We start from the raw sequence: 16,587 nt of genomic DNA, 5'->3' as shown, positions 1-16,587 counted from the left end.
GATATTACATATGCATATATATTGCTTCTTTTCTCCTTTAGATTTCGAAGACGTTTTTTTTCTTTTTTCCCCCGTTTTTATTGTCTATGCTTTGTTATTTCAGCTCTAATAAACACTTTATATCTCTCTAGTATCGTAGGTTTACAACAATAACTATCTCCGTGTACCCACAATATATATAACACTATTTCGCTGTCTTCTTTCCACATCACTAAACCCAAAGCTCGTTTTCCTCCTAATTTTCCTGGTTCTTCTCATCATCGACACACAATTCATTGCACGCCATTTGATGTGCACACGTCTGTGTGTGTATTCGTGCTTAAGTTCGTGCGGGTATAGCTGTATGTTTTGTACACATTTATATGTATGTATATATACACAAATATATATATTTGTGTGTGAGTGTGTATGTGTACTAATATGTATGCATATGTATATGCGTATATATATATATATATATATATATATATATAACTGTGTGCGTGTCTGTGTTTAAGTATATGCAGCTACACCGCACATACACAAGTACTTGGAAGCGCGACATCGATATATACGTCTATATGTGTGACATTATATACGTACGCAATTTCTTGAAATACATAAAGATGTATTTTTGTGGAACAGTTAACGGAAGTGCTCAATATATTCTTATATGGAACATCAAATTTTGGGACATAATGTAAACAAGAAACTATTCAAGAACGATTCACACTTCTGTGCACAGACATCAACACACACACACACACACACACACACACATACACACACACATGAATGCGCACGCATACTCACTCATATGCATATATACATATGCAAATGTATATATCGATATATATGTGAATACGAATGAATACATCAGGGCGGCGATCTGGCAGGATCGTTATAGCGCCGTGAATAAATGTTTGAAGCATTGCATTTGTGTTCACGTTCTGGGACCAATTCCCGCTTTGGTTTCAACATTTCGCAGTAGGTAGAATAAATTCAAGTTCAGCACTAGTGTCGAATTATTCCACTTATTCCACCCACGAAGTCGCTTGTGAGTAGATTTGCTAGACGGAAACAAACAAAAGCCCGTCGTATATATATATATATATATATATATATATATATATATATATATATATATATATATATGGTAAATATGAAGGTAACAAAATAATGTAATACCCTTAGTTAGTATGCATAAATAAAAGTCATAAGTCATAACATATTTTTAAAACATAAGAGTGTATTAAATAACTGACCTTTTTAGCATGTAAGAAGGCATGTGAATGGTCTCCTCTTTGTGTATAAAAATATTTTAACCACTCTTATATCCTTAAACATATATATCTATATCCATATCTATCTATCTTTCTCTCTCTCTCTCTTTCTCTCTCTCTCTCTCTCTCTCTCTCTCTCTCTATATATATATATATATATATATATATATATATAAAATCAGTAAAAAAAGACGAAGAAAAAACAAAAGAAAAATCAACAAAGCCAGGACGTGGTACATGCAAAGTATTAAAAGACGCTCAGGAAAGGAAAGAAATATTGTTTCACGTTTGGAAAGAAGCAAAACTCTTCTTCAGAAAGAGGAGACATGAGAAAATCCAGGAGAAAAGAAAGACAGACGTAAAAATTTGCCAACAATTCACATGTCGATTATTTACATTATTAACATTTCACAGATAATTGTCATCTTGTTTGTTGTTAGCACAATTTTTCGGCTGATATACCCTCCAGCCCTCATCAGGTGTCTTGGTGAAATTTCGAAGCTGGGTTCTCATTCCTAAGGTATTTTTCGATGTTGTTATTATTATTATTATTATTATTGTTATTTTTATTCAGGTTACTGGCTGGAATCGAGCTCGAAATCTTGGGGTTAGTAGCTCGCGCTCTTAACCACTACGCCATATGCCAGAAACGTTGTGTTAAAAACAAACAAGATGAGGACAAATATCTGTCAAATGTAAATTATGTAAATAATCTACATGAATCCACATGTAGTTACATTTTAAAAATATACATAAGCGGAGTGTCTATGTTCTTTGTCTATATCCTTAACTTTTAGGAGATTTTAGGTATAATTATATTAATGCATCCATCTGTTTTAATTTAATTAAATTCTATGTCTTTTGCGCAGCTGATTACAATGTTAAATTAAATGGAGTTGTATGAAACGATCGTACTGCATTACCTCTGGATATCTTTGTTGCTTATTTTGATTTTAATCACCATACTTTGAAATTGTATGGATAATACCGTACTAAATTCTGGTGCCTCAACTTAAATACCATATTCATCTGAATCTAACTTTTTTCTGGAACTCATCCACCATATATATATATATATATATATATATATATATATATATATATATATAGATAGATAGATAGATAGATAGATAGATAGATAGATAGATAGATTGATAGATAGATAGATATAGATACACACACACACACACACCCATATATATATACACACACACACAAACATATATACATACGTATAAGTGTGTGTGGGCGTGTGTGTGTGTATGTGTGTGTGCGCGGGTGTGTGTTAGAAGCAACTCGAGGTATGTAAACATAGTCGAACACACATACACGATGTTTGTTGCTGTTAGTTTGTGGGTGGACTACGTTTTTTAGGCGTAAATGAATACAATCTCAATGCCTTTGATGTAAAAACACCCGAAAGCAGCTCATAGCCAAGTGAGACAACTCACATCAGATCCATTTTTTTTCCGAGCGACACCAAAAGCATTGAAGTAATTTTCTCTTAAGCCTAAAATACGCAGCCGCCCGACAAACTAACAACACACACACCTCGTTTATGTGTATTCGACTTTGTTCATACGCGCGCGCGCACGTGTGTGTGTGTGTGTGTGTGTGTGTAATACATCTTAGTTTATGAATGCATAATCATGAAATATATTCTGATAGAAAAGCGTAGCATAAAAGAGGTTATGTTTTCAGGATTTGAGCACTAGCATGTGTAACGACTGCCGTTAGTGCCCAATCATGCATAAGACATAATTATATATACATAAATTGATATATAATATTGGTTTAAATGTTGGCAAAAGGCCTGCAATTTCCGGGGAAGAGATATGTCGATGACATCGAATGCAGTATTCAAATTATACTTATCTTGTCGACCACAACAGAATAAGTCGGCCTCGACAGAATTTGAATTTGAACTCAGAATGAAAGAAATTCCTCTAAGTGTTTCATCAGGAATGCTAACAGTTCAGCCAGCTTGTCCAGTTAATATGACTTACAATATTATTAAATAATAGGAATATGTTTGATGCTTTCGTAAAGAAATCAGATCTTCATACAGAATTTCTGTCTCTGTTACTACCAGTACTAATTTTAATACCAAGTGCTCATAACTGTACCTGTTGATGTCGCACGGGGCAAATCTAAATTTCTGTAGATTTAGGTTTACCTCGTAAACTACTGCCATCCTGAAAAAAATATATACAGCCTTTCGACTTTTATGGTGCATTTTTCTAGCCTTATTTCCACTTTTCTCTAAATTAGCTGACCCTTATAATTAGGCTTGATGTATTCATTTATTTCAATGTAAAATGCAGTGTTGCATGTTACTTTCTTCACAGCATGTTTTTCGCAAAAGAAGCAGCAGAAACAGCAGCATGAGTAACAATTAAGCAATATTAATTAATACACTTCAAGTGCAGCATAATTCATTACCGCTATCAGATTTGTGACTTAACCACCAACACATATTTAAAATATAAAAGAAATAATGAAAACCACAAAATTAGCACATATTCTCAAGCCACAAACACCTACACAAATATGGATTTATTAAAAAATGAGGGGGCTACATTGGTTTCGACGATGCGCGGTCCGTTATGTATTTATCTCAACGGCGTTCGATTTAAGATTTTACTGTTAAAATTCGTGTGCATTAAACTATTAGGCCGTTTCGAAAATGATAGCCGCGCTAAGTGTGTTTTGAAACGCAATTTTATCATAGTATTAGGTGAATTTGGACATTCTTAATAATTGACCTATGCTCTTTAATAATTTTCGACTTATTTCAGACAGAAAACATCCTTGAAGTATAGGTGCCAGTAAATATAAACATGACAAAAAAGGACTTTCACTTTTCTTGCATGAGTTCAAGCTTGAGCACAATGCCGCCCAAACTGCTGCCAATATCAACAGAGCATGGGGAGAGGGATCCACAAGTGATCACACAGTACGAAGTTGGTTTCAGAAATTCTGAAATGTTGATGAGTTCCTTGAAGATGAAAAAGGTAGAATACGGTCAGGTATTCTTGACAATTAAAAATTGAAAGCAATTGTTGAACAAAATCCACGTCAAAGTGCTAGAGAAATGTCTCAGGCACTTGGTGTCGGTATTCCAAATCTCTCACGCAATCTGAAGAAGATTGGAAAGGTGAAAAAGCTCGATATATGGGTACCGCATGTGCTGAATGAAAATGAAAAAGTTCGACACTTTGAAGTGTGGCTGATCCTCTTTCTACGAGACACCAATGATCCGTTTCTTGACCGAATATTCACTTGTGACAGAAAGTGGATTCTTTATGATACCCGTAAACGATCAGGTCAATGGCCTGATCGTGATGAGTCCCCCAAACATTTCCCAAAACCAAATTTGCATCAGCAAAAGATTATGGTGATTGTCTGGTGGTATGCAATTGCTGTTGTCCATTACAGTTTTCTGGAAGCAAATCAGAGCATTACAGCAGAGGATTACTGCAATCAACTCGCTGAAATGCACGCTCACTTGCAAAAATGAGACCTGCGTTGGTCAATCGGTGTGGCCCAAATCTGCTCCACGATAATGCAAAGCTACATGTTGCAATAATAAAGCTGCAGAAACTCACGGACTTTGGATTGCGTGACTTTACCACATCCTCCATATTCTCCTGATATTTCACCCAGTGACTACCATTTTAAACCATTTAAACACGTTTTCAAGTGATACAATTTTCAGGTCGAAGCCAGAGGTGTAATCAGCTTTCAAAGATTTCTTAGCATCAAGGCCAATGAGATTTTATCAAGGAGGCATAAATAACCTCGTTGATCGATGGCAGAGATGCATAGATGTTCACGGCTCATACTTTGACTAATCCAAACATTTCTATTGTTAATTTCCCCAGAATAAATTTGTTTCTGAAATCGGCCATTATTTTCGGAGCAACCTAATATTTATGCTTCTGCAATGAACAAAATATTTTAACAATTTTTTTTGAAAAATTTGCTCAATATTATTTAATTATTAAAATATAGGATTTTTTTAAAACATTGAATGGCTATGGAGGTTCTACACATAAATTAGGAATCCAAGGGATCCAAGGGATTCGCACTTAAAATGTTACACTCTGATGCATAAGTCCGGGCAAGGTTTTTATGGAAAAGCAGCAGTCGACCATGCTTACCAGCCTCCCCCTCTCCGCACTACTGATGTTATCCAAACGCCGATACAGCTTGGCACCAGAGACGTTGCTAGTCATTCTATAGTCACGTTGTGCATTTCCGTAGTTCTCACACTGAAGCAATTTGACCCGAAGTCTGGCTGGTTGAATAACATCATTCATTTGTCTTTTACATGTTTCAGTGATTATGCAACGTATATGATGGAATACTGCATAGAATGGCTCTAGTAGAACAAATCGAACCTAATATTCCTTTCTTTCTTTTTTGTTTCCTTCTTTTTTCTTTCCTTCTTTTTTTCGTTCTTTTTCTTTAAACCTTGATCAGTTTTGCCGTGCACTAGTGTTACAGGAACATAAACAAACCGACAGTGGCTTTCAGGCTGTGACACACACGTGTGTATATACACGTGCACACACATACTCACACACACACACACGCACATTCACATACACACACGCGCGTATTCTCACATATATTGTCATAGGAATTTTATAAACTATCAAAATAGGATGAAAAAATTCCCCCTTCGAACATTGATTCTCGAAGGAAATCACAAACCTATAAATAATTGCTTGGAAATATTGATATGAGAAACCTTTTTTTCTATCCATGCTATCATTTATAGATTTATCTGGTGTGCTTCGCGATCCAATGTTCGAATGTGAATATATATATATATATATATATATATATATATATATATATATATATATATATAAAGGGTTAAAGAACCCTTTCGGTCATGATTGACCATGCGATTGCACGTAGAAAATCCCTCTGCAAGGCACGAATCCGGGCAAAGTTGTTTATTGAAAACCAGCAGTCGCCCATGTATAACAGTCTCCCCTCTCCACGCCACAGATGTAATCCAAGAGAAAGGCAAAGACCAATACAGCTTGGCACCATCTGAGTGAACTGGAGCAACGTAAAATAAAGTGTCCTGCTCAAGAGCATAACACACATCCCAATCCGTGAATCGAACTCACTACCTCAGACTAGCCCGATGCTCCAACCACTGAGCTATGTGCCTTCACAAACACACACAAGCGCGCATACACAGATATATATATATATATATATATATATATATATATATATATATATATATATATATATATATATATATATATATATATATATATATATATATATATATATATATATATATATATATATATATATATATATATATATATATATATATATATATATATATATATATATATATATATATATATATATATATATATATATATATATATATATATATATATATGTATATATATGTATATATCCTACGGGTTTCTATGGATTTTCCGTCTCCTAGATTCACTCACAAATGATTTGTCGGTCAGAGGCTATACTAGAAGACACATGCTCAAGATAACGTGCAGTGGGACTGAAATCGATTCATCGTGGTCCTAAATCGATTTTCTTCACTACGAGCATCCACAAAGAGAAAGATTCGAACTCAGCGCCCAGAGAGCTGGAATAAATTACTTCATTGCGTTCTATTTGATGCTCTTGCCGACTCTGACAAATATCCACCTTACTCCTGAAATACTATCACTCTAAAACTAACAGCGTATTACACCGCTACCATTAAAAGCCATCGCCGCCTTTTACACCCTTAACGTATCTCCCACTCACCGCTATATAAAATTTTTTTTAAATACTTTCCCCTCTCACCTACTACTGTATATTAAAGCTCACAACACTATGTTTTCTTTTCTGCTTTTTTTTTTCTATTTATTTGTACATCAAGTGGTAATTTAAAATATTCAGAAATTCGGTGAATATTTTCTCCTGTTTACTGCCCTTTTTTTTTTAACCAACATCATAGAATGTTAATGATGAGTGCATACATAAATGTGATAGCGTGTGGAATTTTTATTATTTTTCTTTTTTTACATTATCCATATATGTGTATCTGTTTAAGCTTCTATATGCACATGTGTGGATATCAGTATATCTCTCTGCTTATCTATCTATCTATCTATCTATCTATCTATCTATCTATCTATCTATCTATCTATATATATATATATATATATATATATGTCTGTCTATCTATCTATCTATCTATCTATCTATCTATCTACGAATATGCATATGCATATATAATGGATATATGTATATTATATATATGTATATATATATATATATATATATATATATATATATATATATATATATATATGTATATATTATATTAGTATAAATTTAACATACACGTTCATACACACAAGCGTGCACAGGCATGCACGCGCTCACATACATACACATGCACGCACAGAAACACACACAGACATGCACAGGCACATACGCGCGCGCACAGACAGACAGATAGACACACACACACACACACACACATCGTATAATTTTTTTATAACCCATATCATCATTCATATCAGAGAATGATTTTATGGAACCAGCACAAAATGGGACCTAATGAAATTTAAAAAAATTTTTTGGGGATTTTGTGCTCTCTTTTCCTTCCAACCCCCATTGTAAATCTCCTTTTTTTTTTTCTTGATGTTGATGTCTTTCCTATATTCTCTTACATGTTTATATGATTTCTCTCTCTCTCTCTCTCTCTCTCGATCGCTTTCTCTTTCTTTGTCACTCTTCCCCTCTCTCTCTCTCTCTCTCTCTCTCTCTCTCTTTCTCTCTTTCACTCACTCTCGCATTTTCTGTTATTTTTGTTTTCTATCACTATTTCTATTTTTCCATTTCTCTCATTCTCTCTCTCTCTCTATCTCTCTCTCTCTCTCTCTCTCTCTCTCTCTCTTTCTCTCTCTCTCTTTCTCTTCATGTGCGTTCTTATTTATCTTTCCTTCTATCCTAGTTTTCATCTCACGTTATCTCGTTTTCTATCAATATAACGCCTTCCTTTTATCTTTTTATTTCATTTCTCTCTCTGTCTTCCCCCTCACCACCACTTTAGCATAGCTTCTTTTTCATTTTCTTTCCTCTCTTTCATTCTTTCTCCTTCTTTTCTTATTTTTTTTCTCCTCTTTCTCTCTCTGACTCTCTCTCTCTCCAAATAATATATATATATATATATATATATATATATATATATATATATATATATATATATATATATATATATATATATATACATATATATATATATTATATATGACTAATGAATAAGTGTCACATATTTTTACTGATATATATATATATATATATATATATATATATATATATATATATATCTTAATCTCTCTCGTTTTATCTCTCTTTCTCTCACTCTTTGTATCTCTCTATTTCTCTGCGGATATATATATATATATATATATATATATATATATATATATATATATATATACATACACTCCTCATGTTTTTCTATATTTCCCTTCTCCAAATCTGCCCCTCTCCCTTTCTCTCTCAATCAATATCTGTCACTCTCTCTCTTTATCTGTCGGTTTCTTCTCTCTCTCTCGCTCTCTCTATCTTTATGTCATTCTTACCTTCTTCCTTCCTCAAAATTTTTATTCTTATCCTCTCTCTCCTCTCTCTGTCTGTCTCTCTCTCTCTCTCTCTCTCCATTATTTTCTCTTCCTCTTTCACCCACTCTCCCCCCTCCCTCTTTTTCTCTCTCTTTCCCTCATGCACATCTATTTCCAGATATACTAAAATATTTCACTATTTCACTCTCAATTTCTCCCTTTCATATTCCATTTCTTCCAGTCACGTAAAATCTCTCTTTTTAAATCCCTATCTTGTTCCCCTCCCTTTCTCTTTGATTGTCTCATGTCTCCCCAGTCAATTTATCTTTCTTCTGAAACTATCTCTCTGCATGTCCCTTATATATATATATATATATATATATATATATATATATATATATATATATATATATATATATATATATATATATATATATATTTTTTTTTTTATTTTTTTTTTTTTTCCAAGCTTAACTACAGTTATTCCCTTTACTTCTGAACCACTATCTCTACCTTCTTTCTATTTATATAAATTTCTAAATCTCTGTTTATCTTCCTCTTTCTCTCTGCATTCCGACCACTTCAAAACCATTTCACCACTTATCCCCAACCTGACCCGGTCTTCCCCAAAAACATTTCCTCCTCTACATCTGTTTCTTTTTTTAACTGATTATGATTATTGTTGCTGCTGTTGTTGTTGTTATTATTATTACTATTATTATTATTATTATTATTATTGTTGTTGTTCTTGTTGTTGTTGTTGTTGTTGTTGTTATTATTATTATTATTATTATTATTATTATTATTATTACTATTATTAGCATTATTATCTTTATTTATCGTCAACTGCTTTCTCACACGTATCACCACATCTCTTCATTTTTCTGTGTATCTTTTTCGATTCCTTCCAGCCGGCTTAATTTTCTGTACCTCTCTCCCTCTCTCTCTCTATCTCTCCCACTCTCTCTCTATCTCCCCCTCTCTCTCTCTCTCTGTCTCTCCCTCTCTCTATCTTTCTCTCTCCTCTCTTTCTTTTTTTCCCTTCTCTCACTTTACATATTAATTCATCTAACGTCAGCACATGAAAGAAACGAATGCAGACATCAATGACGAACCGATCGTTATAATCTTTTTTATTCTTAATTTTTAAATTGCATGAGCGGAAGCTATTCTCCCACAATAACTTGACTTCATGCACTCGTTCACACAAAATGTCAATTCACTGCCACAAATCTTCAGGGAACTCTGCTGATTCAGGAAGACATTCAAAAGGGCATTTTGATAGCCAATACTATCACAGTCATTAAACTTACCTAACTGAATCGATTAACGTTAAAATGTTAAATTTTAAACCTTCATCTTCTATAGTCATATGCATTTAAATAAGGAAACCACAAGAAGAAGCCGCTTCTATAGATTCTTATTATGTAGTGAAATAGAAGGTTATGGCATTCACTGTAAAGGGATTTTTCAAGAAGTCGATATTGTTGTTTAGTATTAATTCAGCTTTGGGTAAGAATGACTATGATGACAAGTATTTTCAACGTGTGAATTTCGTTTTTGTATTTAGACTTAGAGTATCATTTCTGGAGGCGTATGACTTAGTGGTTAGGGTGTTGCACTTACAATCTGGAGAACTGACCGGGCAGTGCATTGTATTCTTGATCACCACACTTCATTTTACGTTGTTTCAATTCTATTCAACATTGAAACGCGGTAACCGGCACTGTAAGTCGAATGACTCAAATAATGACCAGGGGGTTGACAATGATGATGATGATGATGATGATGATGATGATGATGATGGATGATGAAGATAATGTGTAATTTCCAAAGGATTCTTTATTATATTCAGATATACATTGGGAAGATTTTGGTTATTTTTCCAGCAGATTTATTTGTTGGCTCAGCACTAACAGCCAGCCTCGTTTCTGGAACTTTGTGTTCGAGGTATAAGTTTACTGATGGCATGCACTAATACTTTTCAAAACATTACATAATATTTTTAATACTGTTTTTGAACCGAGATATTAACAATAAATTTGGATTTCTAACATTAACATCGAGCCAAAATATTTCACTGGCAAAATATTATCGATTTAATCGACATCGATTCATGATCGTTGCAAAATGTTATTGCTTTCAGGGAGATGAAAGACAATTCTGAAGAGGGACAACAATATATAGTGGTAAAGTATTTAATCCAGTCCTCTATTGTTTCTACAATCCACCTCCAATTTTTGACATTAAATATCCCATTTTTGGCATTAAATATTGATTTCTACCATAAACACAAACTTCGAATTTGAGTGATGTTTATATTCGATCATATCAGTTCTAATACTTGAATGGTTTTTATTTTATCGACGCCGGAAGACAAAGTCAAACATGACCGGATTTGACTTTAGAGAATAAAGAGTTATAACTAAATGCCTCAGTGCATTTTGGTCAACCCACTATTGATTTTTACCGCTGTTCCAAAATCATAGAAGGCCAACTTCATTATTCTGTTATTTTTGTGCCTGGAAAAAAATTTCTTTACCCTGTCTTCCACAATATAAGACCGATTGGAATAGATTAAAACAAAATAATCCCAGTCACGAGGTTAAAAGTCTGTTCGAACGCATTCATGATTCACGACCCACTTGTACAGTAAGTGAGGAAAGTAGTGTGTCTTCAGTCTTGCCTGTTACCAGTTGAGTGGAATAATATGAGCAAGAAACCATGATCATGGTTTACGCAAGTGCCATCAGCCAGTGTAATGAGGGAACTTCATCAAGCGATAATAGAATTTTGAAAATTCTAAGAATTCGCTGTTCACTCAAATGGGTTTTCGGAATATTTACAACAGCTTAAGGAGTTATATCCATGTTAAGTTGGGTGTTCAAATTATTAATCGCAGCAAAAATTGCTTCTATCTCTAATTTCTAATTAAGACATCCCGACAGCTTCCCACAAAGCCATTTACTGTTCCGCCAATACTGTTTGGTAGACTGATTTCCTGTCTGGCATTCCACTTGATTTACCAATGCTGATGATCCGCTATAAGGCGAAATGACGTGATACGGTGGTGCCATCTAACAGTGCTGACTAAACTTGGTCAACCCATAGCCGAATTTCACCATCTACGGGAAATTACTTTTCAACGTATTAACAGAAGAGGAAGTTGTTACCATCAAGACACCCAAGGTAGATCGAATACACTAATCAATATATAGAAAAAGAAATGCTTACAGAGAGACAAAAATATTGATACTTATATATGTACTTGTGTTTTTGATCAACAATATCAATAGCAACATGCAATTCACCATAGAACACAGCAAGAAACCAACTACCCTTTCTTGACATCCGAATTAAAATAGTGAATAACTACATGGAAACCGATATCTTTTATAAATCCTAGTATTCAAAACAATACCTATTATTCAACCCATGCCACCCCAAACACATAAAAATTAATAAACCTTATAATCTAGGGAAAATGTCTGTGCGATAATTTCGAGTACTAGTACACATGAACTAAGACTACGTGAACTTGAATCAACATTAATCAGGAGACTTACTGTATTTCATTAATAGATGTTGGCATCAAACGAGCAAATAAAATACACATACAAATATTAAGGAAATGCTTATATAGGCCAAACACGAATGTCTCTCAGACGAAGAACAACGCTTCACAAGGAATAAATCCGCTTTCCACAATATCGACAGATACTGGTCTGTGAACAAAATAGATAGATGTGCTACGAACCTCAAGCCAAATTTCCTAATTTTTTTTCTTTTTATCAATGTTCCACAGACACCTCAGAGCAGCAAATATTAAATAAGGAGGGAACTTTTATTGATAAATATCACGCACAACTTAATATGAACACACAACTCAAAACAGGACACTGCTAACCTTACTATTATCAATAATTCGTATATCTCAAATACTACCTTAAATTCCAGTAAACATATCTACATTAATTACATCCCTTTCAGAACTGTTTACTTCCCTTGAATACATTTTATTCACTTAGTTGTACGCTTATACCCAACACCGCTTGACAACCAGTGTTGATTCACAGTCAGTAATCAACTATAGCGAAACCGGTATGTGTTTATAATGATTCTTATACTTCTTAATATAACTTCAACCCATTGGTTCTATATATATTTTCTTTAAAAACAGAAGCCATTACACTCATACCTAGTGGGAATTTTCTTTTTTCCTTTCCACTTTTCACTTAATTACACCACGTGCGACCTTTTTTCTTAAGACCTGTTTCAATTATATATATATTTGTGTGCGTGTGCGCGTGTGTGTGTGTGTATATATGTTCGTATACCAATATATACTGTATACATGTATACACATATATGCATATATATATATATATATATATATATATATATATATATATATATATATATATATATACATACATAAAGAGAGAGAGAGAGAGAGAGAGAGAGAGAAAGAGAGAGAGAGAGAGAGAGAGAGAGAAAGAGAGAGAGAGAGAGAGAGAGAGAGAGAGAGAGAGAGAGAGAGATTTAGGCCCGGGCATGGTTGTGTGGTAAGAATTTTGCTTTCCAACCCCATAGTTCCGAATTCAGCCGCATTGTATGGAAACATGTTGGAATCTTGCTAGAAATTTGGAAACGACATGGTGTACTGTTTGGCATTTGCACTGGAAGCTCCAATACGAACATTTCAGAGTGTTTGGGTGTCAGTCTACCTGCATCAACTTGCTATAAATGCAGGTAATAATTTTACCTTATCCTTATCATTAGTGCAAGTTTTGAAGAGCGCTGTTCGATTTTAACAGCTTCTTTTTCAAAGCTATAATAGAGGTGACAAAGGAGCATATTCAACATATTTTGCTTTATGAGTTCAATAAAGGTAACAACGCGACGGAAAGTGTGAGGAATATTAATGCAGTATATGGGGATCGGACAACAAGCGTAAGATAGTATCAACGGTGATTCTAGAAATTCCGAGCCGGACTCCACATGCTAGAAGACGAGCCTCGTCCTGGAGCTCATCTGTAGAACTCGACGAGGACATCCTGCAAACCCTTGTGGAAAAAATCGCAACGTAACTGCTCAGAAACTAGCAGAGAAGCTTGGAATCGCTCATTCAACCATTCATCGACACCTGCGTGACATTGGAAAGGTCAGCAAATTAGGTCAATGGATTCCTCACAAACTTTCCGTGTCTAATCACGTGCATAAACTGAATGCGTGCTCTTCTTTGCTTCACGTCTCACGAATGAACCTTGTTTTGACCGAATAGTGACTGGTGACCAGAAATGAGTTCTCTATAAAAATGTCAAGCGCCGAAGACAGTGGGTAGTGAAAGGAGAAACACCGGCGCCCCAGGCTAAAGAAGGTCTTCACCCATGTAAGGTGCTGTTATCTGTTTGGAATATAAAAGATTTAGTCCACTTTGAGCTTTTAAACCCAAACCAAACGATAAGAAAGTAAATCTACAGTGAGCAGCTTGAACGTCTTAAGTCAGCGCAAGAAGGTGAACGATAATCTCGGTTTCAAAACAAAGGATGTTCTTCCATCAGGATAACGCTCGGTCACATACAGCACGGAAGATATTATAAAGCTTGGACGATTTTGAATGGGAAAAAATGCCCCAGTCACCATATTTGGCGGACGTTCTTCTATCTTATTATCCTTTATTCCGTAGTCCTCAAAATCATTTGGACGGAGAAAGTACGTATTCTGTAGACGAGGTCAGAACGGTAGTGGAAAAGTATCTTTCGTAACGGACGAGTGAATTTTGGAAGAGAGGCCTTGCATGTCTACCAGATAGAAAAAAGAGCATTGTAGGAAATGAAGGAGAGAATATTTTAGATCAAGAAAGAACCTTGCTTATCTTAATTTTCAGTTTTATTCACCGCATCTTATATATATATGCGTGTGTGTGTGTGTGTGTGTGTGTGTGTGTGTGTGTGTGTGTGTGTGTTCTCCCACTGTCACCTGACCACCGATGATTCTCTTACAGAGAATTAGCCCCGGGGGCGATTTCTTCGAGCCAAACCCTTTAAGGCGGTGCTCCAGCACGGCAGCAGTCAAATGACTGAAACAAGTAAAAGAATAAAAGAATATATATATATATATACACACACTCATATAGAAGTGAAAACTCAACTGAATCTTTCAGCATACACATTTTCATATTTTCTCTAACCTATTTGTTGTATTCTCTTTCTGAAATTCGCTTTCTGTTCTTTTTTAAAAAGTACCATAATTTCGCATGCCATGATAATATTTATTTGATTTTTATTTTATTTCTTAATAGATGGTTTTATTAATGCTCTTTTTTTAAACGCTACCATATCGTTTCGCTTCTATACATTTCTTACATGCTATATCTCCAATTAAAAGATGTTCATAAAAAACTACGAGGCAAAAATGTTCTTTGTTGTTTTTTCTAACACACTCTTTTCATTCTCCCCACCAAATTTGTAGCACAAATGTCTGACATATTATAAACACGATTCTCATCTGTACGCACATACACACACATATATGTGTGTATATATGCAAATGCATATATATATATATATATATATATATATATATATATATATATATATATATATATATATATATATACACACATATATGTGCGTATGTTTATATGTGCATATATATATATATATATATATATATATATATATATATATATATATATATATATATATATATATATATATAATATATGTTTATATAGTGTGTGGGGGGTAGGGTGAGTGTGTGTGTGAGTGTGTGTGTGTGTGTGTGTGTGTGTGTGTGTGTGTGTGTGTGTGTGTGTGTAATTTATCACAGTTATTACAAATTTTCTAAGAAATCAATCCGTTTTAGATTGTGAAATTTTCAAGTATGTGTAAATATCTTCTATTATTCTCTAACATTCGCTTCTCTTATTTTCTGTTTTTATTTTACTTCTATCTGAAATGCGTTCCAATTTAATGTGACATACTGTGTTTGTCTTTACCACCTTTCTTTTTCGTTCACTACTCTACAATTTTGATCTTCTGCCACCTTTCATCCATTATAATTGGCAACACATTCTTTTACTCACGTTTAGTGATCATATATAAATATCTATTAACACTTTAAAACGCAATAATTCTGAAGCCGATGATAGTTCAGCCAGACATTGCAATGTATAACTTTCGACATAGGTTGATGGATGTTAAATTCAACAAGTCGAATTGCTTTACTAGATCTTAAGCAGAATGATACTGTAATATACCGATTAAGGATAAGGAAATTATGTCGAATGAATGCGAAACACACTGGCGCTGCGTAATCCGAGGCGGGAAGAAACGACAACGACATGGATACAGGAGTTAAATGAAGCTTCGTTTTAGACAGTAGTCAACCGGGGTCCACATGGTTCTTAGATGTCCATGTAAGTTTTCTGGAATAAATGAGATTGTCTTCTACAATACAGAAAATATTTTAACGATTTTTAAAAATATAATTCCTAATTATATTAATCATAAAGATATAATATTGTCCTAACCATCAAGTTTCTAGGAATGTCCATCCGAGTAAAATAGAAATTAAAGGGGTCTATAGTTAAAAAAGTGATCGGGGGACACTGGTTTTAGGAACTGCATGAATAAAATAGCAACAAGGGCCTTCTAAAATAATAAGCAGTTTGTCCCTAGTAAATATTTTCCATTTAA

General features: G+C 34.1%; 1 pseudogene; it reads left to right on the top strand.

Moving 5' to 3' along the window:
• The first annotated feature begins 4,356 nt into the window (after positions 1–4,356).
• LOC149135421 (histone-lysine N-methyltransferase SETMAR pseudogene) lies at positions 4,357–4,782 on the top strand (annotated as a pseudogene).
• The last annotated feature ends 11,805 nt before the right edge of the window (positions 4,783–16,587 follow it).

Source organism: Octopus bimaculoides, chromosome 5 (assembly GCF_046866305.1).
Source record: "Octopus bimaculoides isolate indiv1 chromosome 5, ASM4686630v1, whole genome shotgun sequence".
Taxonomy (NCBI): Eukaryota; Metazoa; Mollusca; class Cephalopoda; order Octopoda; family Octopodidae; genus Octopus; species Octopus bimaculoides.
This window is presented reverse-complemented; position numbering and strand designations above follow the sequence as displayed.